General features: G+C 33.7%; 2 long non-coding RNA genes across 2 annotated transcripts; both read left to right on the top strand.

Moving 5' to 3' along the window:
* The first annotated feature begins 14,735 nt into the window (after positions 1-14,735).
* Positions 14,736-16,811, top strand: LOC131623879 (uncharacterized). Its single transcript, XR_009290354.1, has 3 exons — positions 14,736-15,429; positions 15,633-15,721; positions 15,805-16,811. It is a non-coding gene; the product is annotated as an uncharacterized LOC131623879 (long non-coding RNA).
* A 993-nt stretch (positions 16,812-17,804) lies between these two features.
* Positions 17,805-20,981, top strand: LOC131623878 (uncharacterized). Its single transcript, XR_009290353.1, has 3 exons — positions 17,805-17,943; positions 18,161-18,203; positions 18,321-20,981. It is a non-coding gene; the product is annotated as an uncharacterized LOC131623878 (long non-coding RNA).
* Positions 20,982-26,163: the final 5,182 nt, after the last annotated feature.

The raw sequence follows: 26,163 nt of genomic DNA, 5'->3' as shown, positions 1-26,163 counted from the left end.
AAGTACAAACATAAAGGAACGTGCATCAAAATGCACTGATCAAATTCCCCCACACTTGAACTTTTGCACTCCGAGCAAAATAAAATCAAACACAAGAAACACACAGCATCAGTTACGCATTTTCAGGCTACAAACTCTTCTTCGGTTAAGATTGCATTGATAGGTACTAATCTTGCACACTAAGGATATCGTAAGAACACTTACCACAGTTATGCAGACATAAGCCTCCTAAATACACAAACCAATTCAAATTATATTATTATGCCATAGCCTAACTTACTCATCCTTTTTGCTCTTTTTCATTCAGGCGCAATCACATTAAGCCCGTTATCTCCACACACTTATAGCAAGACGACCGGTTAGTGACTCTGATCCTTTTTTGCACGGGGTTCTGGTACTTACATGGTATAATCCTTTGCTTACTCAGTTGTAGTTGTGGGGGATCGGACCGTAATCCTCCCTACCAAGTTCAGCACCAGAAACCGCTGAACCAACTAACAAAGAGTCTTATTTTCAACTTTTTCTTTTGAAGGTTCCACAACCGTTGGGTTAAGTGACCGGGTGAGGGTCACCAAACTTAGAAGGTGCATTCCTTTTTTTTTCTTCGAAACACTCACTTATATTCATCGGCTTCCTTGCGTAAAGTGTGTGAGAGATGGTGCCGACTGCTGAAATAAACTACTCAAGAGCTGTCAGAGAATGAGAATTTAAGGCTAAAACATAATAAAAAATTCAAATCAATTTCCATATGCAGGATACTTACGGTGTTAAAACGATACCGATCTTGTGAATTTTTCCTAAGTCTCCGCAAACTCGACTCAAATCAGTCTATAGCCTAAAACTTTGAAAACGATGCATATTTATTTTTATTTTTTTTAAACTGAAAAACAAAACAAGAAAACAAAAGAAAATAAAACAAAGAATTTCCTCCCCCGACTAAAACAAGCATTGTCCTCAATGAAAGGACATAATTATTAAAGTAAGAGGGAGAGAAAGGAAAGAACACACCCGAGTAGTCAAGGAGGATAGGTGATCACATAAGCAGCTTTCTCTAGTGAGGGATCTTCTACATTCTCTTCTTCCAAAGTGGGACTCTTATGGAGTAGCTTTGGGTAATGTCCATTTAACTTGAAATTTTTATTAGTGCCTTCGCCTTTTATTCCAGGATCAAAGAATAATCTTCGATAAATAAAAGTGTTGAATGGGCACGTGATCTTTTCCACAACACTAAAGATCAAAAGATTGAGGGGCTGCCTCCCTACTTTTGTTTCATCTTCTCCTTCAATTGAGACCCTATGCAAAATCATGGACGGGCTAATATCGGAAATGTCGGTCAATGTCCACCAAATCGCCATCTTATGCTTCTTCAAAACCTGCAAAAGCTTATTTTCTTGATCAAAATCAAGGTTAGAAGAAATTATTACCGGGAGTTTTTCATTACTCTCTAAATAAGCGTATTTCAAATTTTCAGGAAGTTGCTTCAGCTCTTGGGAATGTGGTTGTTCGATGGATGATTTGTTCCGGGCAGCCGGGGTGTAACACCCCTCTAATAACCCGCGGCAATAGAATAAATATGAATCAGAGTTAACATGCAAGAGGTGTCACAATTCATAAATAAAGAAAAATACACGTTCGGTACATGTCATGCATTCACTGAAAACATCTGTAATTATAACTCAATAAACAAACCATGTCTACACAGCGGAATTAAAATCATCAAGTCAACATCCATCATTAATGTATCAGACTTTATCAACAAAAACAAATAGAGTTATAATCGAACTCTAAAAACAACGCGTTCCCAGTGTTACATCTACCAGAGCATGACACCGACACAATACTAAAAACCGACTTATGATCCATCAAATCATCAATCCTCGGCAATGGATACCGATTCTTGATAGTAACCTTGTTCAATTGTCTGTAATCTACACACAGCCTCATTGAACCCTCTTTCTTCTTTACCAACAACACAGGCGCACCCCACGGCGAAACACTAGGACGAATAAATTTCTTCTCAAGCAATTCCTCTAACTGCTTCTTCAGTTCAGCCAATTCAGACGGCGACATACGATACGGCGCCATCGACACTGGACTAGTTCCCGGAACCAAATCAATAGAAAACTCCACTTCTCTTTCTGGTGGTAATTCACTCACATCTTCTGGGAACTCGCACACAACAGGCAATTCGCTACTCGCCACTTTCTCCTTCACATTCATCAATGCAAACAACATAAACACTGTTGCATCATCTCCGATAGCCTCATTCACCTGTCTAGCTATTATTTCCAGACTATCAGAACTAACCTCTTCAGGAAAAATCACCGTCTTCGCAAAACAGTTGATATGAACACGGTTGAATTCCAACCAGTTCATTCCCAGGATTACATCGAGTTGTTTCAACGGAAGGCACACTAAGTCCATCCCTAATTCTCTACCAAAAATATCAACCGGACAGTTCAAGCATGCAGACGAAGTAGTTACTGAACCCGACGCAGGAGTGTCAATAACCATACTTCCATTTATGTCAGATATCTCAAGATTTAACCTCATAGCACAATCCAAAGAAATAAAAGAGTGAGTTGCTCTAGTATCAATAATTGCAACTAAAGGTGTGCCATGAATGAAACACGTACCTTTAATCAACCTGTCCTCTGGAGTAGTCTCTGACCCGGTCAAAGCAAAAACCTTTCCTCCTTATTGGTTCTTCTTTGGCTTAGGACAATTAGGACTGATATGACCCTCTTCACCGCAGTTGTAACAAGTCACAACCCTCTTCTTGCAGTCAGCAGCAATATGACCCACTTGGTCACACTTGTAACACTTCTTCTGATCAAGCTTGCACTCATTCCTACAATGTCCCATCTCACCACAATTGTAACATCTGATACGAGCACTGGAATCTCCCCCACTGGGTTTCTTCCAATCAGCAGGTTTACCTCTACCATATGGCTTACCTCTATCCATATGTTTCTTCCCTTTTCTGTCAACCAACTCGCGAGAGTGAGATGACCTCAGCTTGATGTTATCTTCCTCAAAAATCCTGCTACAATCTACCAGATCAACAAACCTCCGGATTCTCTGGTACCTGATACCCTGCTTGATCTCATCACGAAGACCATTCTCAAATTTGACACATTTTGAGAACTCACTGGCTTCATCATCATTATAGTGCACATAGTACCTTGCCAGTTCCACAAACTTGGCCGCATACTCTGGTACCGACATATTGCCTTGAACCAGTGCCAAAAATTCAACTTCCTTTCTGCCTCTGACATCTTCAGGAAAATACCTCCTCAGGAATTCCCTTCTAAATACAGTCCAAGTAATTGCTGTACCACCAGCATCCAGCTCAGTTCTGGTTGACATCCATCAGTCATCAGCCTCCTCAGATAACATATGAGTACCATACATCACCTTGAGATCCTCAGCACAGTCAATGACTCTGAAAATCCTCTCGATCTCCTTAAGCCATTTCTGAGCACCTTCAGGATTATGCGTGCCCTTGAACAATGGAGGATTGTTCCTCTGAAAACTATTCAGTTGTCTGTCAGCACCAATCGCAGCTCCATTGGCATTCCCTCCCAACACACCAGCAATCATGCCCAGAGCCTCAGCGATAGCATCATCGTTTCTTCCTCCTCTTCCAGCCATTGTTCTGCTTAACACAAACAATCCAGTCAGAACAAAAGTATCGACAAATAACTCGTATTAGTCGCATACACAGAAAGACTGACACTAACACTAAGACTCTGGTCACAACGACCGACTATGCTCTGATACCACTATTGTAACACCCCTCTAATAACCCGCGGCAATAGAATAAATATGAATCAGAGTTAACATGCAAGAGGTGTCACAATTCATAAATAAAGAAAAATACACGTTCGGTACATGTCATGCATTCACTGAAAACATCTGTAATTATAACTCAATAAACAAACCATGTCTACACAGCGGAATTAAAATCATCAAGTCAACATCCATCATTAATATATCAGACTTTATCAACAAAAACAAATAGAGTTATAATCGAACTCTAAAAACAACACGTTCCCAGTGTTACATCTACCAGAGCATGACACCGACACAATACTAAAAACCGACTTATGAGCTAGTCCTCACCAAGTCGCGCCGCTATCCTCAATCTGAAAATGACAACAAGTAAGGGTGAGTCTCATCACAGTTAACCAATGTTATTGCATCATAAATAATAACATGTCATAGTGATATCATTCACCAACTGTTTCATATTCAGACAAATCATCATTCACACATCCACAGATAGACAGACAAGTCATCTTAAAACATACACCATCATGTTATAAACAAATCATGCACATGTATGAAACTGACACTATGCATGTGGTACCAAACATCACCAGTGGACATCATCCACCGACCGATCTATCATCATCCAGATACGGCCCTGCCAGCACAGATTCCACACAATGGGAATCCTGCCCTTCACTGCATCCTCTCATCTTTAGGATACAGCCCTCATACTATGACTATGAATGCATGCAACATATATACATCATACCATCATCATCATCACACAATGAGTAGCCTCGTCTATACTCATATATCATCATTCATCATCATCATCATCATCAACAAGCATGTTCGTATACATATAAATTAGATTGCATCATTCAAATAATCATATAATAATAAATCATACAGATATACCAGCTCGAAAGTTACGCGCCATTAACCTTCCAAAAATCACAAAACAGCAAAATCTGTCAATCACGCTGGCCATACGCGTACCATACGCGTACCAACAGGGCCAGAACTTCACAAAAACACGCCCCATACGCGTATCATACGCGTACAGGCAGAAGCACAACTTCAGACAAACATACACACCATACGCGTATCATACGCGTATAGACAGAACCATATTTCCACACAAAGCAACATCATACGCGTATCATACGCGTACCAGCAGAAGGGCACATTCTGATGCACCATGGGGAGCGTTCCATACGCGTACCACACCCCCCATACGCGTATCATACGCGTACCATACGTGAATGGACAGCAGTTCACAGAAACCTGCAACTTACCATTCATCTTCCTCGCGATTTCACCTGCACAGTCTGCGATTTGGGTCTAAAAACCAGAAAATTCATCTCATAACAGCATACGAATTCACCCAGAAACTACAGTATATGATCCAATAATCAATTTCGTTCATCATACTCTAGATCTACTCAGTTATTAGGGATTTATCAGTCCAAAATTTCAATCCAAAAGATGAACACAACACAGAACATGGAAACCATTGATCAAAACAATACTACCAATCTATACTATTACCTATAACACGATAATAGAGATTAAATGGAGAGTCTCCCCTTACCTTAGACAATTGTTCTTGATCCTTGATCTCTCCCTCTACAGTTCTCCTTCACGTTCTTCGTTCCAAACCTCTGTTCTTTCACGTTCTTTCTTTCTTCCCAAATCCAATTGTTTTATGAAAAATAATAATAATTTAGTAAAAAGGATTACAAAATCACTCCCCCTTCTTTTACTATTCCCTCATATGGCCCAAATGCCATAAACCATTATTTCCATTATTTTCCACAAAATTCTTAATAATTCTAATTATTAATTCAATGTTCCAATTAAATTAATATTAAAATTATACGGGTGTTACACGGGGTGTCAAGAGCTTCAGCCGCATAAACGACTTCATGTATGACTTTATCTGCATGAGAAGCATCAACCTGCAAGGCAGCCTCAATCTCAGCACAAACAGAGCAAATTTTAGTGTTAGTACAAACATCACAAAAGTAAACATCATCAAAATCGGACAATGATGGAAAATCATCTGCAAACAAATCAGTACAAGTTTCATCAACAGTTTCAGAAAGCAACTCTATTTGAAAAACAGAATGCTCTTCCAAGGGTTGTTGGTTTGATCCTTGAGCTTGCTGCATGGCATTCAATAAAGTGGCAAGTTGTCCAATTTGTGTTTGCAAAGTCTGAAGAGTAGAATCTATTTGTTGTTGATACTGAAGATTATTTGCAGCCATTTCTTTGACAATATCCTCTAGTGAAGGTTCAGAAGGTGCACAACACATAACCTCAAATTCATTCAGATGCTTATGCGGATCCTCACCTGCAAAACCATTAAACCTAGGCAACAAATGTATTAATCCAGATTTCAATTCAAAAGGTACATCAACATCAGGATACTGAATGCATAAGTTCGCATCAGGGACAACCAACTGCCTTAAGGTTCTTTGTTCAGCCATGTTATCAACAAACACAGAAATACCAACTATGTCCCATACAGGCAGAAACAAATAGAAAGAAGAAAAACGATTAAAATAAATTCATAAAAATATAAAAACACTAAATTTAATCTAATTAAGATAAATAAGAATTTTGGGATTTTTTTTGGATTTTTTCGACTCTATGAAAACAGTAAAAAATTCATTAAAAATAGAAAAATGATGATTGGCAATTTGGAGTCGAATTCCCTTACTCTTTTAGAGTAAGGGAGTATTGATCGCACAATTTTTCTGCCCCCAGTAGGCAAAAACAGATTATCGATCAGACTCAATTTCCAAAAAAAAAAGTTTTTTCGACTCAAAAAGGCGTTATGACCGAAACCGCGAGGAACCTATGGCCTAAACGCACAAACACTAAACCTAAGACTCTAAAATCAGTTAATAACGACAAGAATCCCCGGCAACAGCGCCAATTTGATCCGATGTCGCGCGCAGATCAAAAACGAGTATTTTGAAAACGTAATATAGCGACAATGACTCGAGTCGTATCACAAGGATTCTTGTTTTGTTATTAAATAATATAAATAAAATTGGGGTTTATGGTTTTAGATCGATTTATGAACAATAGAGCAAATAAGAGATTAAAATAAGTGATTAAATAAATAAGTTAATCTAGTGTTTTTGGGTTCCTGCTAATCACTGATTTTTACCTTACCATTTCCCTAAGCGGCTTCGATCTCTATTCGATTTCAATATCAACTGACAAGCGCAAATCGATATAGAATAGATTGAATTCCTATTTTCCGAATTAAGCAAACGGATTAAGCCCTCGTGAATTAAGCAAACATGATTTGACATACGCAAGTTAACGATAAAGCAACGCTAAATCGCGAAACAGATCAAGGAACATAAACCAATCGAAATAAATCAATAATATTATGTATGAATCGAATTAAGCATGCAACACATATAGAAGATTATTGAAAGGGAAAAGAATTGGTATTAAAATTATAAAACCTCAAAGATTCAGTGGAACATGAACAATAGACCAACCCTTAGACTTAGTTCTTCATGATCAACGTCTCAAGCTCTCAAAACAATAAAATCGTGAATAGTATAATGTCATGAACAGTACGGCCAGACCTACGTACTAGAGAGAATCAAAAGGTTTACAACCCAACTGGGTCAAACAAACATAACCCAGGCCCAAAACTAACGATCCAAAACTAAATAAAACTAATGCTGCAGCTTCAAACAAAATTCTGGAAATGATGCACTCCGAATATGCCTTTGACTCCAACATAAAAGTTGTAGCTCTTTCTCTTATCTTTCCGGCGATTATTAGAACGCCTCAATCGAATTCTCGAAACTCCAGTTATGATCGTATTAGTGCAGACTGCTAATGCTGAAAATAAAGTGCGAAAATGAAATTAAACCAAAAATAAACTAAATTAGAAAAACATTATAAAATATAAAAATAAGCAAAGCAAACCAAAGAAATGCCTAAGTACAAATATAAAGGAACGTGCATCAAAATGCACTGATCACTAGGGTCGAACATGTAGATATAAACAAAGTTCTTATAGATGGAGGAGCAGTTGTTAACTTAATGCCCCAGTTTATGGTAAAGAGGATTGACATGTTCGATACAGATGTGAAACCACACAACATGGTGCTTTCAAATTATGGAGAAAAGGTTGGACACACCTTAGGAGTCATACAAGTGAATCTGACAGTGGGCTCAATCACAAGACCAACCATGTTAATGGATATCCCAGCAAAAGCAAACTACAATATGTTGCTTGGTAGAGAATGGATACATGGGGTAGGAGTTGTCCCTTCAACCATGCATCAAAGGCTATCTATTTGGAGAGAAGATGGCATAGTGGAGAACATTAAAGCATATCAAAGCTATTACATGATGGAAGTGAATCAAGTTGACAAGGGAAACTTCGACAGGAATTTGGCCAACATAGGGTCATTTCAGGTAGCAGAAGATGTTTACTCACCTAGTAAGAATGCCCTTTATTACTTGACTCTCCACCCAAATGGATTTCAATGGAACAGGGAAATTATGGGAGAACCAGAAGATGTTGAAGGATTGTCTGACATACGGCCAACTGGTTGGGACGAAGACATTGATTATGTCTGAGTCTTCCTTTTTTGAAAAGATTTCGACTTACGTGGCCGAGAAAAAAAGAAAAGCGGGTCTCGAAGCTGAAGTGACAAACATGACTGTCGAAGCCACAAATGACGAACTACATACAACAGGACCTGGAGAGTATTTCATTCCAAATACCCCTTATGAACAGTCCCAGTTGAACAAATGAGTCAGAAGTTAGATGCTATCTATGATGAGGAACCCTTGGGCTTCGAAAAAGATCCAGTGGCGTCAAGTGCAAAGATTTTGGCTCAAGATCCCCTTGAAGAAATAGATCTTGGAGATGGGAGCCTGAAAAGAATTACATTTATCAGCACTAAACTGGAGCCAAAGGTAAAAGCAAAAGTCATTGAGTTACTGAACGAAAATAAAGACTGCTTAGCCTGGGATTATGAAAAATTCCTGGTTTAAAAAGAGATCTGGTCGAATTGAAGCTGCCTATCAAGGATGACAAGAAGTCCATCAAGCAGACTCTTAGAAGGTTTGCTCTAGAGATCCTTTCAAAAATCAAAAAAGAAGTCGAAAGACTTCTCCATTGCAAGTTCTTCAGGACCACAAGGTATGTTGAACGGATTGCAAATATAGTACATGTAATTAAGAAAAATTGTTCTTTAAGGATATGCATAGATTTGCATGATCTAAATGCAGCAACCCCTAAAGATGAGTATCCAATGCCTGTAGCAGAAATGCTAGTTGATTCAGTTGTAGGATTTGAGTATCTTAGTATGTTAGATGGATATGCTGGATATAACCAGATCTTCATTGCTGAGGAAGATGTGCCCAAAATAGCTTTTCGATGCCCTGGGGAAATAGGCACCTATGAATGGGTAGTTATGCTATTTGGCTTAAAAAATGCTAGGGCAACTTACCAAAGGGCAATGAATTCACTATTTCATGACTATATGGAAACCTTTATGCAGGTGTACATAGATGACATTGTGATAAAGTCTATATCAAATGAAGTTCAACTAAATCATATTTGCCAATCATTCGAAAGAATGCGAAAGCATGGCTTGAATATGAATCCTCTTAAATGTGCCTTCTTTGTGCAGGTTGGAGATTTCCTGGGCTTTGTGGTCCATAAAAAGGTGATATAAATCAACCAAAACAAGACAAAGGATATCATGGAAACAAAAGCACCATCAACAAAAAAGGAGTTAGAGTCACTATTAGGAAAGATAAACTTCCTGAGAAGATTCATCTCCAATTTAAGTTGTCGAACTCAAGCCTTTTATCCCTCCTTCGCCTGAAATAAGGAAAGTTTGAGTGGAACAAAGAACATCAAGAAGCCTTCGACAAGATTAAGCAGTATTTGATGCATCCACCCATTCTGTCACCCCCTAATGGGAAGAAACCTATGAGATTCTATATATCAGCCTCTGACACTGTCATAGGTAGTATGTTAGCACAAGAGGATGAAAATGGCGTCGAAAGAGCCATTTATTATTTAAGCAGAGTATTAAATGATGCAGAGACAATATATACTACTATAGAAAAGCTTTACCTCTGTTTGTATTTCTGTTGTACAAAACTTAAATATTATATAAAATCTGTTGATGTTTTTGTTTCTTCACATTTTGATGTCATTAAACATATGTTGTCAAAGCCAACATTGCACAGTCGAATTGGCAAATGGGCTTTAGCCCTTACTGAGTACTATTTAGCCTTCTTGCCTCTAAAAGCAATAAAGGGTCAAGTAGTATCAGATTTTATTATGGACCACGCAGTGGTCGAAAACCATCAACATTTTGTTGAACTGAAACCTTAGAGATTGTTCTTTGATGGTTCAACACATAAAGATGATAGTGGTGTTGGAGTTCTGATAATTTCTTCTAAAGGAATTCCAACAAAACTCAAGTATAGAATCGAAGGCCCTCTATGTTCAAACAATGAAGCAGAATATGAAGCCTTGCTTGCAGGACTTAAAGCTTTGTTGGAATAGGGGGCAACCAGAGTTGAAATTAAAGGAGACTCTAAATTAGTAATAAAACAACTAACGAAGGAGTACAGATGCAAATATGAGGATTTGATTATGTACTTTGTTATGGCAAATAGGTTACTTAAAAAATAGGTTACACAACGAACCATACACTAGATTCTCGTCGTACAAACCACTTAATACTTCGAGAGAAAATATCTTATCGAAATGTGTCAACATTGGATTAAATAAGCTGGGATAAGGCAACCCCATCCCGTAAAAGAATCTTCACTGACAGAAAAATAAAAATTATGTTATTTCTATAAGAGTCATTGTCGCAACATTGATATATACGTCCATTTTAAGGACTCCGTAGAGGAGATGATTAAAAAGAGAAATTTGGGCAAATACACTGGAGAAGTGAGAAGAAAGATGACTACAAAAGACAATGTAAGTTCCTCCAAAAAAAAATCTAGAAGACAGAGTGGTTGTTCCAAATGGTTTTTGACTGTTTTAATAATCTATTTTTTTTTAATATAATTAATACTATAGATAATATAAATATCTACTATCTATCTATTACTAAGAAATTGACCAAACTGTCAAAATTACCCTTCCCACTAAAAACATTACACTACAAATTGGACAAAATAGTAACTAACAAAATCACCCAACCACTTTTCTATTGTCCAATGAAAATCAACTCTTTTGCCAAGTGTCAATTGCATGTTTATGATTCAACTTTTTCTCTCAAACACACATCTTCTCTCTCTTACTTAAAATTTCAAATTTCTTTTACATTTCATTTTCCCACACTTTCTTACTTTCATTTTAATTTTTCTTAATTTATTTATTATCACAAAAAATATTAATAATCTATTTTTAAATTTTAATCTTACTAAAAATTTCAAATTTCTTTCACATTTCATTTTTCCATACTTTATTTTAATTTTTCTACATTTATCTATTATCACAAAAAATATTAATAATCGATCATTTAATTATTATCCCCAAAAATATTTAATTATTTCACGGGTCACTATCTACTCAATATTTAATTTTTTTAATCGATCATCACACATTTTCTCTATCTTAATTAAAATTTTCAATTTCTCTCATTTTTTTTTCACACTTTCTTACTTTCATTTTAATTTTTTTCTCTAATTATTTATTATCTCACGGGTCACTATCAACATATCTACTATCTACTATCTATCTATTACTAAGAAATTGACCAAACTGTCAAAATTACCCTTCCCACTAAAAAACATTACACTACAAATTGGACAAAATAGTAATTAACAAAATCACTCAACCACTTTTCTATTGTCCAATGAAAATCAACTCTTTTGCCAAGTGTCAATTGCATGTTTATGATTCAACTTTTTCTCTCAAACACACATCTTCTCTCTCTCTCTCTCTTACTTAAAATTTCAAATTTCTTTTACATTTCATTTTCCTACACTTTCTTACTTTCATTTTAATTTTTCTTAATTTATTTATTATCACAAAAAATATTAATAATCTATTTTTAAATTTTAATCTTACTAAAAATTTCAAATTTCTTTCACATTTCATTTTTCCATACTTTCTTACTTTCATTTTAATTTTTCTACATTTATCTATTATCACAAAAAATATTAATAATCGATCATTTAATTATTATCCCCAAAAATATTTAATTATTTTACGGGTCACTATCAACTCAATATTTAATTTTCTTAATCGATCATCACACATTTTCTCTATCTTAATTAAAATTTCCAATTTCTCTCACTTTTTTTTTCACACTTTCTTACTTTCATTTTAATTTTTTTCTCTAATTATTTATTATCTCACGGGTCACTATCAACATAATGTCTATTTTATTTTAATCAATCATTGTCTTTATTTGAGAGATAATATTTTTATTTTTATTTTTTTCTCCATCTCACGATTTTTTATTATTATTTAATACAATTAAATTTCCATGATTATTGTTTATTTTACATTTGTTTTTAAATATATTTTATATCGCATCAAATAATTTTTTTATTTCATGGGTCATTATCAACATAGTAGCTATTTTATTTTAATCAACAATTACTATTAATTGAGAGATAATTTTTATTTTTAAATGTTAATATTTCATTTTTATTATCTCTATCTTATAGTATCTTTTTTATATGATTATTTAATATAATTGAATTTATATAATCATTTTTCATTTATAATTAAACCATTCATTTTTAATTTATACGCATCTAATTAAATTTTATACAACATTAAATAAATTTACCCGTGCGAAAGCACGGCTATCTTACTAGTTTTTAAAATAAAATATTAAATTAAAAATGGTACGAATAATACTAATTAGAAAATATAAATAAATATTTTATTTTAAGATAATCATTTTAAAAAATAGAGTAGTTTTTTAAGGTGTGTTCGACCTGAATTGTTTTAGATGTAAAAGTTACTTTAAAATATAAATTTTATAAATAATATTTATTTTATTTAATAAATATTATTTTAATATTTTAATTATTTTATTTACAGTTATATACAAAAATTTCGTATTTTATGTCATTTGTTTACTAAAGATATTTCGGTAGATAGAAAAACTCACTTATAAATTATCATTAGGTTTGATTGTTAAGTAATGTGAAATTTGTTTATCTACAAAATATATAATATATTAATAAAATGTTTTATTTTATTAAACTTTAATCCAACAAATTGACAATTCAGTGGCTTGAGAAGTCTTCACCACTATTTTGTTATGAAGTTTTGAATTTATAAAAACGGAAATATATAACTAATCCGATTCAACTTTAAATTTAATGGAAATACACCGACAGTATTTTACACTGTCAGTAAAATTATAACTGTTAATTTTTGTACATGTTTAATATTTATCTACACATCAGGAATCACTTTTTTACAAAAATTTGATTTTTTCGAAAATATATCTACAGAAGTATTTTAAATTAGAAAAACTTCACAATAATTCTATATTCCGTAGATGTAGCTCCAAAACAAACCAAATTTTGACCAAAAAAAATGTATTTCTATATCTATGAAAACAGAAGATATTTTTGAAAACCCATATGATACATAAAAAAAACTCAAGTTTAAAAAGAAAATGTTGAAAATTGGAATTTGTCATGTCTTTTAATTTTAGACAGCGACTTTTGGCCAGATGTTTAGGAATATGTGGTCTTTTTCCCAAACGTTATAGGAATGCAGTAAGTAAAAAACTTTAAATTGTTTTTCCCATGTTAAAGGTAAAGTGGCAAATAAATGCGACGCACAAAAGTTTTGAAAGGAACAGAATACATGAATTTAGTTGTGGGCAGCATTTCTTAGTGTGGGCAGATTTCTTTAAGAAGAAAAAAGTCAGAAGCGGTAACGAAGGGATTGTTTGGTTGGCTGTGTGGTGGACGGTATGGAGGGCGAGAAATGAAATAGTATTCAATGACGAAAAAATTTCTGTTTCAGACTTAATTTGGGATATTAAGATTCTAGCTTGGAAGTGGTCTTTCATCGGAAATATTTCTTATACCAAATGTAATTTTTATGAATTCGCCAAAGATCCTGTGCGGTTTCTTAGTTAAGTTTCATTTGGTTAGCAATTTTTCCCGTTTTCTTACTGTTGGAGAGTTTTGTAATGGGCTTGAGCACCCCTAGTGCTTCAGTTTATTAATATATTTGGCTTTTCAAAAAAAAAGTTGTGACAATTGAAAACAAATTGAAAAGACTAATGATCGAAAAAAATTAGTTGTTACAAAAGAAAACAAAATGAAATGACTAATGATTAAAAAAAAAATTTGTTGTGACAATAGAAAACAAATTGAAAAGACTAATGATAAAAAAATTTAATTGTGACAATAGAAAACAAATTGAAAAGACTAATGATAAAAATTCTAGTTGTGACAATAGAAAATAAATTGAAAAGACTAATGATAGAAATTTTGAAATTTGAAGTGAAAATGAAAGTTAATGCAATATATAAATGAATTAAAAAGGTTGAGAGTAAATGAATTGATGGGAGTGGGACACTAATAAAATTAACTTGAATTTTTAAAAGAAAATTTAGTGTTAATTCAAGGTAAACTGAATTAAACATGTACAGAAAAACTTAAACAGTGCATAAAAGATAAAACTACTAGTTAAATCACTTTAATGTGACAAATAATTTGATTTGAAGGGTTGATTGTCGTTTTGAATTAACAATATCTCATCTCTCCAAATTGCGGATGACGTTTTATTGGTGGACATGAAAAAAAATTGGCCATAAATTCGAGCAATTAAATTTATCATCCTTTTATATAAATTGGTTTTTTCATGTAAGAGTTGGTTTCCGCAAAAACTGAAGTGTGGGTGTGAATGTAAAAACATCCCTGACTTATAGAAGCAATTGATTTATCTACAATATAAGAAAGTTCAATGCTCTGGAAAAGACCGAATTGTCCCTTTGCTTTTTTAATGAGCCACGTGGCTGTCTTATTTGCTTCCCTTTACTTACTTCCTTTTCATTTCCTTTACTACTTCCTGCTACATGTGACAAGCTTTCAATTTTTCTTTCTCTCTCTCTTCTCTTTCAATTTGTCTGTCTTCTTCCTCTCCCTCAACCTTCCCCTCTTTGTCTCTTTCTTCTTCTTTCTCTCTCCGAGTCTTCTTTCTCTCTCAGAGCGACATCTTCTACTTTCTGCTTTCTTCCTCTTCATTTCCCTTTTTCTTCATCATCTTCTTCATTTTCCAAAACGAAACCGACACAGTTATCAGGTTTTTTTGGATTTCTGTTTAAAGTTACTGTTTAGATATTGTGGTTAGTGTTTTTGTGGTTTATATGATGATTTTGTGGTTTATATGATGATTTTGTGGATAGGTTTTTGTGATTGTGGTTGATATCATGATTTTGTGGTTAGGGTTTTTATGCTATTATTGGCCAAATGGAGGTATGTTGTTCTTTTCATCTTTCTAACAAAAATATGAATAATGTTTTCACCAGTTGCTTTTAACATTCAGATTTGTGGTGGCAACAACAGGTTACCGACAATTAGTATGGTGGTGGTGGTGGAAACGGGTTTCCGCCAACGAGTGTGGTGGTGGCCGGAATCAGAAAGGTTTATCTATGACATTTTCAACTTATGTTTCGTCATTAACTCATTCTATTGTAGAAAGTGCAAGATCTGAACTAATTATTATTGATCTAAAATTATTATTATTATAGATTTGAAATTATTATCGGCCTTTATGGTATATTGATTTTGTCGATCTTTATGATTTAATATTTCTCAACTTTGATAGTTCTTTTTGGAATGGTCAGAGATGAATGGTTGGAGCAACTGTTGCAGAACAATCCATTGTACATACAGAACTTCGTCCATTGCTCGCTTGATGTGGTTGATGACTGAGGTGTGTTTGCTATGCGATAATGCTCATTTCAATTTGGGGTTTTTGGTTACTTTGTTTTATTTAATGTTTTGAATACGAAACAGACAATAACTCGAGAAATCAGAGACACTGAATACGAAACGGTTAAAAGATACTGAATACGAAATGGTTAAAAGACAAATTGAAGATATTAATGGAACTGTCATGACATAAGCAAAATTTTCTTAAGCAGCTGATGGTTCTTACACTCGCTGAGGCGTGAATGTTATGGAATCTCAGAAATCTGGTTCGGGAAATGTTAGGAGTAAATTAATGGTAAATTCATGTGTTAATATAAGTGATTTCTTCTCTAAACCAATGCAAAAATGTGATGAATCCATAGGTTTTTATTAAGAATTGAACTGAATAAGTTTAGTTCGTGCGTAAAGCAAATCGAATCACTTGTGGGTGTTATTGTTGCAGGTTTTGAGCTGAATAAGAACTTAAGAAGAACATGAGGAGGAAAGAAAGCTGGAAGTCTCAAAGGCTGAAGAAAAAGATGGAAAGTACAAAGGGCGCGCCGCGAGAGTTCCTAGGCGCGCCGCGAAAATACTTCTGTTTGAGGGGCGCGCCGCGCCAGCCCGTTGCCGCGCCGCGGCCTCGGCGTTAAAAGCCCAAAAGTTCTGTTTTAAAGCCCTAGTTTTCCAAGTGGTAAGGGATACTTTTGGGGGAGCGAAATTAGGAGAGCTATCTGATTCTGAAGCTGAGAACAACAATTGAAGGTGGATTCTTTACCAATTGAAGACATTCTATTGATGAAGATGAATTCCTCCGTTGATTCTTGTATGTTCTTCATGTTTATGGAGAGCTAAATCCCTCTTGTTGAGTCTAAGGTAGTAGTTAACCTATGAATATATATTACCATTGATTAATTCCTGTGAACAATTGTTTGAATTTATTATCAATAAGAAACCTTGCTTTTAATTTACATCATTGTTGAATCTTTGATCGAAAGAAAGGATTTAACTTTTGCCCTAGGTTACTATATTGATTCAATTGCAATTTGCAGAGATGGAATTGTAATTGGGTTTTCATAATTATCGTTCTTAATTACTATTATCGTTATTGTGATTTGGAGAGATCGAATCTCATACCGGTAAAAGTTATCTAATTTGATTTGCAGACATGGAATCTTATTTGAGGATAAGTGAAGATAATGATTCAAAGGATTGTTCTATTGAGAATTAATTGATAATTGTATAGGATTAGGTTGATGAACCCTAAAGACTCAACATCTTTCTTTAATTGTTAACACAAAGTCCTTTACTTGCTTTTATTTTATTATTTGCTTTTGATATTATTATTAGTATAAAACAAACCAAACCAAATTTCTTAACTCAAAATAAACAACTATAGAACGGCAGTGATATTAACCAATCCCTGTGGATACGATATATTACCGAAAATATTTACCCACAAATACTTTCAACAGGAAATGCTCAATCTACAGAAAGGGAAATCATGGCTTCAAGGTAAGTTTTCATCTCTATATAGTACGAAACTAAAATAAGATTTGGAATCTTATGGTTTTATGTGGTGATTATGGTGTTTAGGAGGCTAGAAGCTGATCGTTTCTTCACGACAAACTTTAATGCGAAAACATACACAAAGGCTTCAATCTGAGAGGGTAGAAAGGATTAAGCAAATAAAGGGTGATTTTTGATCTTTCAAGTTTCAACTGTCATTTTTCAAGTTTGATCTTTCAAGTTTCAACTGTGATTTTTGCTAGCCTAATATATTTGGTTTGGTTCTTCATATTTTTTTTGCTTTATAGAGGCCACAATTTGTTAAAGGGAATATGCATGTTTTCTCTGTGGATCAGCAGCGCTGTCAGGGTCTTGGACTAAGTCTTATCACTACTACTCAATTATGGCTTACGACTGCTGCTGGAGTGTTTTAAGCATGTTGCATATCAGATGCAATTTGAACTCAAGTATTGTTATTTAAACACAGTTCTTTACAGATGTTCTTTACAAATGCAATTTGTTTGGATTTGGTGCAAAGTAGTATGAGCAGACTATCAAGTATAATAAAGGTTCATTTGTTACTTCCGATGGAGCGTTGACAACACTTTCTGGTGTTAACATATGATTTTTGTGGTTTTGATTTTCATTCAATTGCAGGTTCCAGCTGCACAAACTCATGATCCCAAGGTTAAGCCTGATTGCTATGGTGTCTTCTGCCTTACCTTTGATTTCAAGCCTGTGAGTATGCTTCTTCACTACCTTTCTGTGTTTATTACATGTATATATGGTGTTTGTCAATATGTACATGCTGCTGCATAATTTCCTTTATGTAATGTGTATAGGGATTAGAGATAGAAGTGGAATTGGTTGGTGCATGCATGTCTTTATGTTCTATTTCATACATTTAATGTTCTACATCAGGACGTGCCTATTAACATGTTGTTCTCTTTATTAGGCCAACAACGGGTGGTGCTGCTCCTCCTTCCGAGATCGTAAAGGTTTGAGATTGGACCCTTCAAATTATGTTCTGTATTGCAATAGAGCAGCATGTTGATATAAGATTGGTGAATGGCAAAACTGAAATACTGATCCATTATTTAAAACTGATTATGCAGTATCAGTAGACTACATATCAAAGAGGTTAAGTGATTCTGTGTTCGACAACTCCATCAATGAGCTGAAGTGATTCCGTGTTCGACAGGTACACCAAATTGGACCGTCCATGTTTTCGATGCCAAATCTGGTCTTTCTCTACTTGCAAAATCATATTATGGAATTGTTGGTTTTCAAGACCAACTCAGGGTCTGTTTGGATAAGTACTTATGTATACTATTTCGATGCCAAATTAATGCAGGTTGTTTGTGTAGGTACTACCATATATGAACCAATCTTAAGTTACTATTTTGGTTCAAAACTGTGTTGTAAAGTTACATACTCATAATATTATGAGTCCTTTGAAATGTTTTCAATCTTATTAAATATATGGAGTAGAGCCATCTGTAAGTAATGTGCTCAATGGCGGTGAACCAGGTAAATATCATTGTTCATTTATTTGTCATTTTTGGCATCTGAGAAGTGATTTATACAAAATTGCTATGTAAAAGACGGTTAAAATTATGTAGAACAATGTCATTTATTACTCTCTTCTTATGTCTTGAATTTGCAGGAATCGATGAAATGCGATTGATTTGTTGATATTGGTACGTAGATAAAACCATTGAAACTGGATTATCTGATGCATGTTGGTATTCATTAATTCACAATCAATATATACATCTTGAGATCTACATTAATGGTATTGTGATCCAATTCTTTTTCCAATTTGAATGAGCCTTTATGCGATTGTAAAACTCTTCCACCTACCTTGAGATTGGTAGCTTTATCGGCAATGTCAATTTGTTTCGTCGACGCCTCTGTATAGCACCATAGTACTGTCATTCTGCCTAGCAGAATCAACAATTGCACCATTTTCATACAATGATGCTTCTAGGATGTTATGTCGTCTTGTATTATTATACTCATGATGTAGTGCGGAATATCTCACCTATTGCGAGAGATACATCGTCTTTTAGCCCTTTGAATAACCATTATGATATAGTGCTACTGGAATGTCAAATTATAGAACAAAAGCTTTGGGACGAAGATCCTCATGAGTATGTTAGGAAAGACTATGGTATGTGATGCCTTCTTATTGGAGGCTTTTCAGATTTGAATTGAAAGTATCTTCTGCACTTCGCTTTCAAATTGTAATCTTATGGTTTTAATTTTTTGTTTTTTTACTGTTTCCTACTGTGTCACTTTTTCTTAGATATGAGTAAGTTATTCTTTAGAATTGTATGCCACTTTTCAATTATGAAAACAACATTGTTTCTAAGAACTAAGATGCATAAGGTACAAGGACTAAGATGCACTGCTATTGATACGGAGGTAGTAACAGTATCATTTTATTACACTGCTGCTGGTACAGATGCAGTAACAATTTATATTTGTTATTTTTGGCTCATACGTTAGCCTCTCTGTACAGGCCAAAGTTGCTCATGTGAATGCTTGGAAGGTTTCATGCCAAATTTCAACCAAAGTGGGAGTCATCAATTTGGTTTTATGGGACTGTAAGGAAAACACATTCAAACACATCCTGGTTTGACAAGAGCCTGAGCATTGAGGAATGCAAGACTGTGTGTTTGAAAAATTGTTCTTATCATAGTAGTGGCTGCTTAATTTGGTTTGACACAATTAAGGACATGTGAAGGTGTAATCCATTTATATCAGTTGTGGATATTGTGGACATGACAAGGCTGTTTCAAAAGGAAAAGGTATTTTGGTTATCATTTCTAAGTTTATATCATTTAGTTTGCTGAATGAAAATCTCATTTTATTTGATTTCATTAACTAAGCAGTGGATTGAGACTTTTGTTGCATAGCTTTGTTTGACAAAGTATTAGTTAGAGAATGCTTAGCAAGTATGATACTTGCAAGGTTATGGATACCCGTGTAATGCTGGAGCTTCGACAAAAACATATTGCTTTGATAACGGTTTGATGGTCCGTGAAGCAATGAAAAGGAATTCCGATCTAACCGAGGACATTATTACTACATGCCATGAGTCGGAAATAACTCAGGAAATCGAAGACACTTAATACATAACGGTTAAAAAGACACCGAATACGAAAGGGTTAAAAGACGCTAAATATGAAAAGGTTAAAAGACAAATCCAAGATGTTGGTGGAGCTGTCATGAAATAAGCAAGGTTTTCTTACTTGATGTTTCTATTCCTATTATAATCTAGCTATCAATTCTTAATTTTAGAAGGTTAGTGTTTAAATGATTATGGTAATTTATGTTTTTAGCTTTTAGAAAAACTTGTCCTGAGTGACATTTTACCTGAGAAGCAGTTGTTTTCACATTTTGATTGTGTGTTTCTTGTGTGCGTTCCAATCATAGGATAAATGAGGCATCTGTTACAATCATATGATAATATGAATCTCTAATCTATGTAATCATATTAGTTTGCTTAACTGAGATGTGGTTTGATAAATATTCAAGGACACTGAGATTTGCTGATACTTATAGAATGGAGTGCCCAGCTACAGTTCACTGTCTCGTGGTATCTGATGTGCCTGCTACGGTGGAGCATCGAGCCATTGCGGAAGCAGATACATCCACCTCGGCTGCCATTGTGGCTGAATGTGTTTATAATTTTATTACATCTATGTATTCCTTGAAACTTAACATGGTGGCTGTGGATTAACTGAATTTTTCTACTTTGGTTACTAATAAATAAAAAAAAATTCCTTTTTATATATTTTTCTACTTTGGTTGCTAATATTGTTGATTGGAACTGGATTTTTTCTATTTGGTGGAAGCTTATATATTTCGAAGCCCAGATAGTGAGATAGATATTTATAAATCATGGCTATGCTGCGCACTAGAGGTTTATTCTATATTATAGATGAGCTTTGAGCTTTTGTCTTTTCTGCTAATATTTCGTTTTATCCTTTACGTTATTTAATAGATTAGATATTTATAGGTGTATTTCAACACTGCTCCATATGGATCATAGAAGAACCTGTTTATGTAGCAAAGTTGCTAATTGTAATTACCAATACTCTACATGCCAGACAAATTAATGAAAGACATTTTGATGTTGTGAATTACTAAATATATCTATAGTATGTTATGTTTACCTTTATTATCTTAATCAATTAAAAGTATCCTAAGTAGTGCAAGTTAGCATGCATGGTGATGGATCCATCATTTACCATATTTTTTCAATTTTGTTAATGACGATGCACAATGAAATGAGAGAAAAAGCTAACTCTTACTTTTTAAAACTTTTTTGTTTTTTAATTAATTGTTGTTATTTTTTTATTAAAAAAGGAATGAAAACATGACAGTGTTGATGATTAAGAAGTATTTAATTATAAAACTAGATCTCTCCGATAAGTCACCGTTTTGGGACCTCATTAGAAAACAAAAATTTTGTCAACAGTGTGTGGAACCTCATTGGAAAAAAAAATTTATTATTTATTTTTTAAATAATGATTATTAATTTTAATTAAAAAAAAATTATATTGAAAAAAATGTACATTTGAAACACGACATGAAATTATTGATCAAAATATTGATTATTAACGGGACATGAAGTTACTGATCAAAATATTTTTTTAACGGGACATGAAATTACTTAATGTTGATTATTTATTTCCCAAATAATAATTATTAATTTTAATTATAAAAAATTATATTAAAAAAATGTACATCTACTATTAAAAATAAAATAAAATAAATTTATATCTGAAACACGGGACATGAAGTTATTGATCAAAATATTGATTATTAAAATATTTTTTTATCAATTATACCTTCAATTATTATTTTTTCACAAATAACCAAATATTTTTTATTAAACAAATATATATTTAAAACAAATGCGCGTCCCGTACCAGAACCCGTGCGAATGCACGGGTTTGTTACTAGTTACTACCATACAAGTAAAGCAAGTCATCTTTCAAACACTTTGGGATTGGCAGCCACATGGCGATAACCTAAGAAGAATCTGATTTATGAAACTCGATAATTGATAGAATTTTAAGAAGACATCTTGTTGGAGAAATCATATTTTGCTTATGGGAGATATGTTGGTGTAAGTCTTAGAGACTAATGATTATACGAATGAATTTAAAATGTAAATTATATTTATTATTGAGAAAAGGGATAAAGCACTGACAGTGTAAATTATTTTTACACTGTTAACCAATGGCAATCATATATTCCGTTAAGTCAGACTGTAAAATTTAAAATATTTTTATGATTTGGTACTTTAAAATATTCTGATTGGATGTCTGTGTAACTTTTTTTTACATTGACAATGCACTACCATTAAACTCTTTATTATTTGTAATAAAAGACTTTTTTTTATCATGTATGTTTTCAAACTAGTAAAGTCTTTATAATAATTAATTCGTTTAATAGAACGTTAGATGTGATTTAATTGTGAGATACTATTAAATATAAGGATGTCATTCTAAAAGAATTTGCAGATAAGTCTAGTTGTAAAAATAGAACAATAATACTACTGACGCATCCTTGTCATTATTAATGACAGTCATCCCACTTTCTTAGGCACTACTTGTATTGGGCTGACCCATTTACTGTCTAAAATAAGATCAATTACCCCAATATCTAAGAGTTTCAACACCTCATTTTTTAACCTCCTTTGACACTCTCTTATGGACTTGTAATCCTCTTCTAGCAATATTTTTTGCATACAAGTGAAGGGACTTATTCCTTTCAAATCTTAAATTGTGTAGCTCATAGCCTTATGCTACTTTTTCAACACAGAAAGTAGTTTTTCAGTCTCATTATTATCTAATCATACATTTACAATGATCAGATGAGTGAAATTTTTGCCTAGAAATTCATATATAAGGTTTTGGTGCAAGAGCTTCATTTATATTTATGGGGTTTCCTGTTGGGTAGGTCTTGACCCTTATATTTTAAGTATTTCAAAGCTTTGGTCTCGATTAATAGGAGTTTTATCTAATAATTTTCTATAAGCCTTAGTCTCTTCATTTTTACTCTCATGATCGTCACTTCCAATTAGACATGCCTCTAATTCGTTAGTAGGAGGTGGTTCAGATGAACATTCTTTAACACATTGGTCAATTACGTTAATTTTGCAACAAGAATCTCTAAAAGATGAATTTTTTCATGAATTTGGATAGGATGAATTTATTCTTTTCATCACCTACTTCAAAGGCTAGTTTTTCTCGCTTAACGTGTATCATGGCTCCAATAGTGGCAAGAAAAGGTCTTCCTTAAAGAATGGAGATTTATGAATCTTCACCCATTTCCATTATGAGATAGTTGATAGAGATGAACAATTGTTCCATTCTTATGGGTATATCCTCTAAGATTCTTACTCGATATTTTATTAAACGGTATGGTAATTTTAGGGATATGTTTGTGGGCTTCATCTCACCGAGGTCAAGTTTCTTACAGATTGATAGAGGCATTAAGCTCACACTTTCCCCTAGATCGAACATTGTCCTAAAAAAATCATAGTTCCAATTATACAGGAAATTGAAAAACTTCCAGGATCTTTTAGCTTAGATAGTATTTGGTTTTGAATTATGGCATTCCACTCTGCAATCAACGCTCCAGTTTCATTATCTTCCAATTTTCACTTATTAGATAGAATCTTCTAAATAAATTTGCCATATAATGGCATTTAAGATAGAACATCTATGAATGGAATATTAAGATAGAGCTTTTTTAACAACTTTATAAATTTCTTAAATTGTTCTTCAAATTTTTCTATAGCAAATCTATGTAGAAAGAGAATTGGTAGTTTATATGGTGAATGAGCAACATATAATTTCTCTTTTTCTTCTTCCATAACCTCACTTTCAGGTTGGATTGGTTCATTATCCTCGTTTTTATTCTTATCCTTCTCATTAGCGTTCTCTAGTTGCTTTCCATTCTTTAGAGTGACAATATTCAAATTCCCCTTGGGATTAGGTTTAGGTTATCCCAAAAATGTTGCGGGAGGAGAAGATGATGATGCTTGCTATTGTGCCATTTTGGAGATTTGATTATCCAACATTTTGTTGTGTGTGGCCATCAAATCAACTTTAGACGCGAGTTATCTAATGATTTCATTGGTATGCAAGTTTTGAATTCCTCATCTTGCTTAATCTGAGCCATGAAAAAGTATCCATCACGATTTTAAGGTTGGACTTCTAAGGAGGGTAAACACCCTTTTGTACTTGAAAGCCAAGTGGACCAATTGCTTGTTGAGGAGTATTTGCTACAAATTAGAGAGAGTTATTTTTATAGGAATAATTGGGATGATCTCTCCATCCAGAATTATAGGTGTTGGAGAGTGGATTTCCTCTATGAGCATTATTTATGTAATTAAACATTTCTTTGCTAGGTTCTCCCATTAAAATCACCTAGCAAGTAGTACCATTGTGGCCATCGACTCCATAAATCCCACAGGTTATGATAAAAGAGATTACAAGGCTTACACTCATTTTATCAAAATTTTAGAATAATGCCTCAACTTTAAGGTTAAGGTGGTCTAAGGCATCTACTTCATATCCCCCCTTTTGAGGTGCTCATTCAATGGTTTTACACTCAATTTCCCATTGATAATGGTTCTACGTCATATCCTCTATAAGGGCATATGCTTCATCTATATTTTTATTCATGAGAGTTTCACTCGCAACTACTTCTATTGTCATTATCGTGGTGCACAACAAACCAATGTAAAATGCGTGGACTATAACATAATGTTCAAGTCCATGATGGTTAGATAATCTTATCATTTCGTTAAGTCACTTCCATGCTTCGTAGAGCAATTTTAATAGTTCTCAGTTGGGCTATTTTACTCGACATATAATATCTATCTAGGAAAACAGTTTTCAATTAATCCCATGTTGTAATGGAATCATAAGGTAGAGAATGTAGCCATGCATTAGCTTTATCCCTTAACGAGAAAGGAAAAATTCTTAGTCGAACTGCCTCAATAGTCAATCCATTCATTTTCTTAGTGTCACAATATTCGATAAAAATAGACAGATGTATGATTGAATCATTTGCAGGTGATCCAGAAGATAGGTTCTAATGTACCATGGATAACATAGACGAATTAAACTTGAAATTGTTTGCATCCATGGTAGGACGCACAATAATACTTAAATGAGGTTTCATATTGTTATGGGACATGTAGTCCTTCATAGTGCGATTTTTAGCCATCACTAATTCTCCGCGTCTTCTTTGTAAAAATTGTTCAATCTTAGGAATAGGTTAAACAAGATCCCCAACACTACGAGTTCTTTGCATTCAACCAAAAATGAGAAAATTTGATGGAAAGGAAAAAAAACAAAAGAATTTTTTTGTCTAATCAATGAAAGCAGAAAAATAAATATATAAAATAATCCCAAACAACAGTGTTAAAAACTTGATGTAGATGCAAGCGCACAATTAGATCATTATAATAAAATATCATTCCACTGAGGACTATTTTGATTATTGATTCTTAATTATTCTTAAGCCTTAGTATTATGATTATATGTACACGACATAATCATGTAAACCTTTTGTGCACTCTGTTATGAGACCTCTAGAATTGCAGAAGTTAAATAGATAAATATAAATCATATATCCTTTTAGTGCATATGATCATATCCTAAACCGATGTATCACTTACTTAGGTAGAGTTATTTCATTTCTTTAAGACCCTTTAAGAAAATATAAAAAAATAAAGAATTTTCTCAGTAAAACCAGAGACACTTTCATGTCTTAGTTTAACCGTCTGACCTATTATATCGTAACAAGATTAAAATTAAGTGTTTATATGAGGTCTGTCATTTATAGAGTCCTAATAATTCTAAACCTATCGAAAGACTAATCACTCTTGGTATTTGAAAACGCATAGATAATTATAAGCATACA

Source organism: Vicia villosa, unplaced genomic scaffold, assembly GCF_029867415.1.
Source record: "Vicia villosa cultivar HV-30 ecotype Madison, WI unplaced genomic scaffold, Vvil1.0 ctg.000089F_1_1, whole genome shotgun sequence".
Classification (NCBI taxonomy): domain Eukaryota; kingdom Viridiplantae; phylum Streptophyta; class Magnoliopsida; order Fabales; family Fabaceae; genus Vicia; species Vicia villosa.
This window is presented reverse-complemented; position numbering and strand designations above follow the sequence as displayed.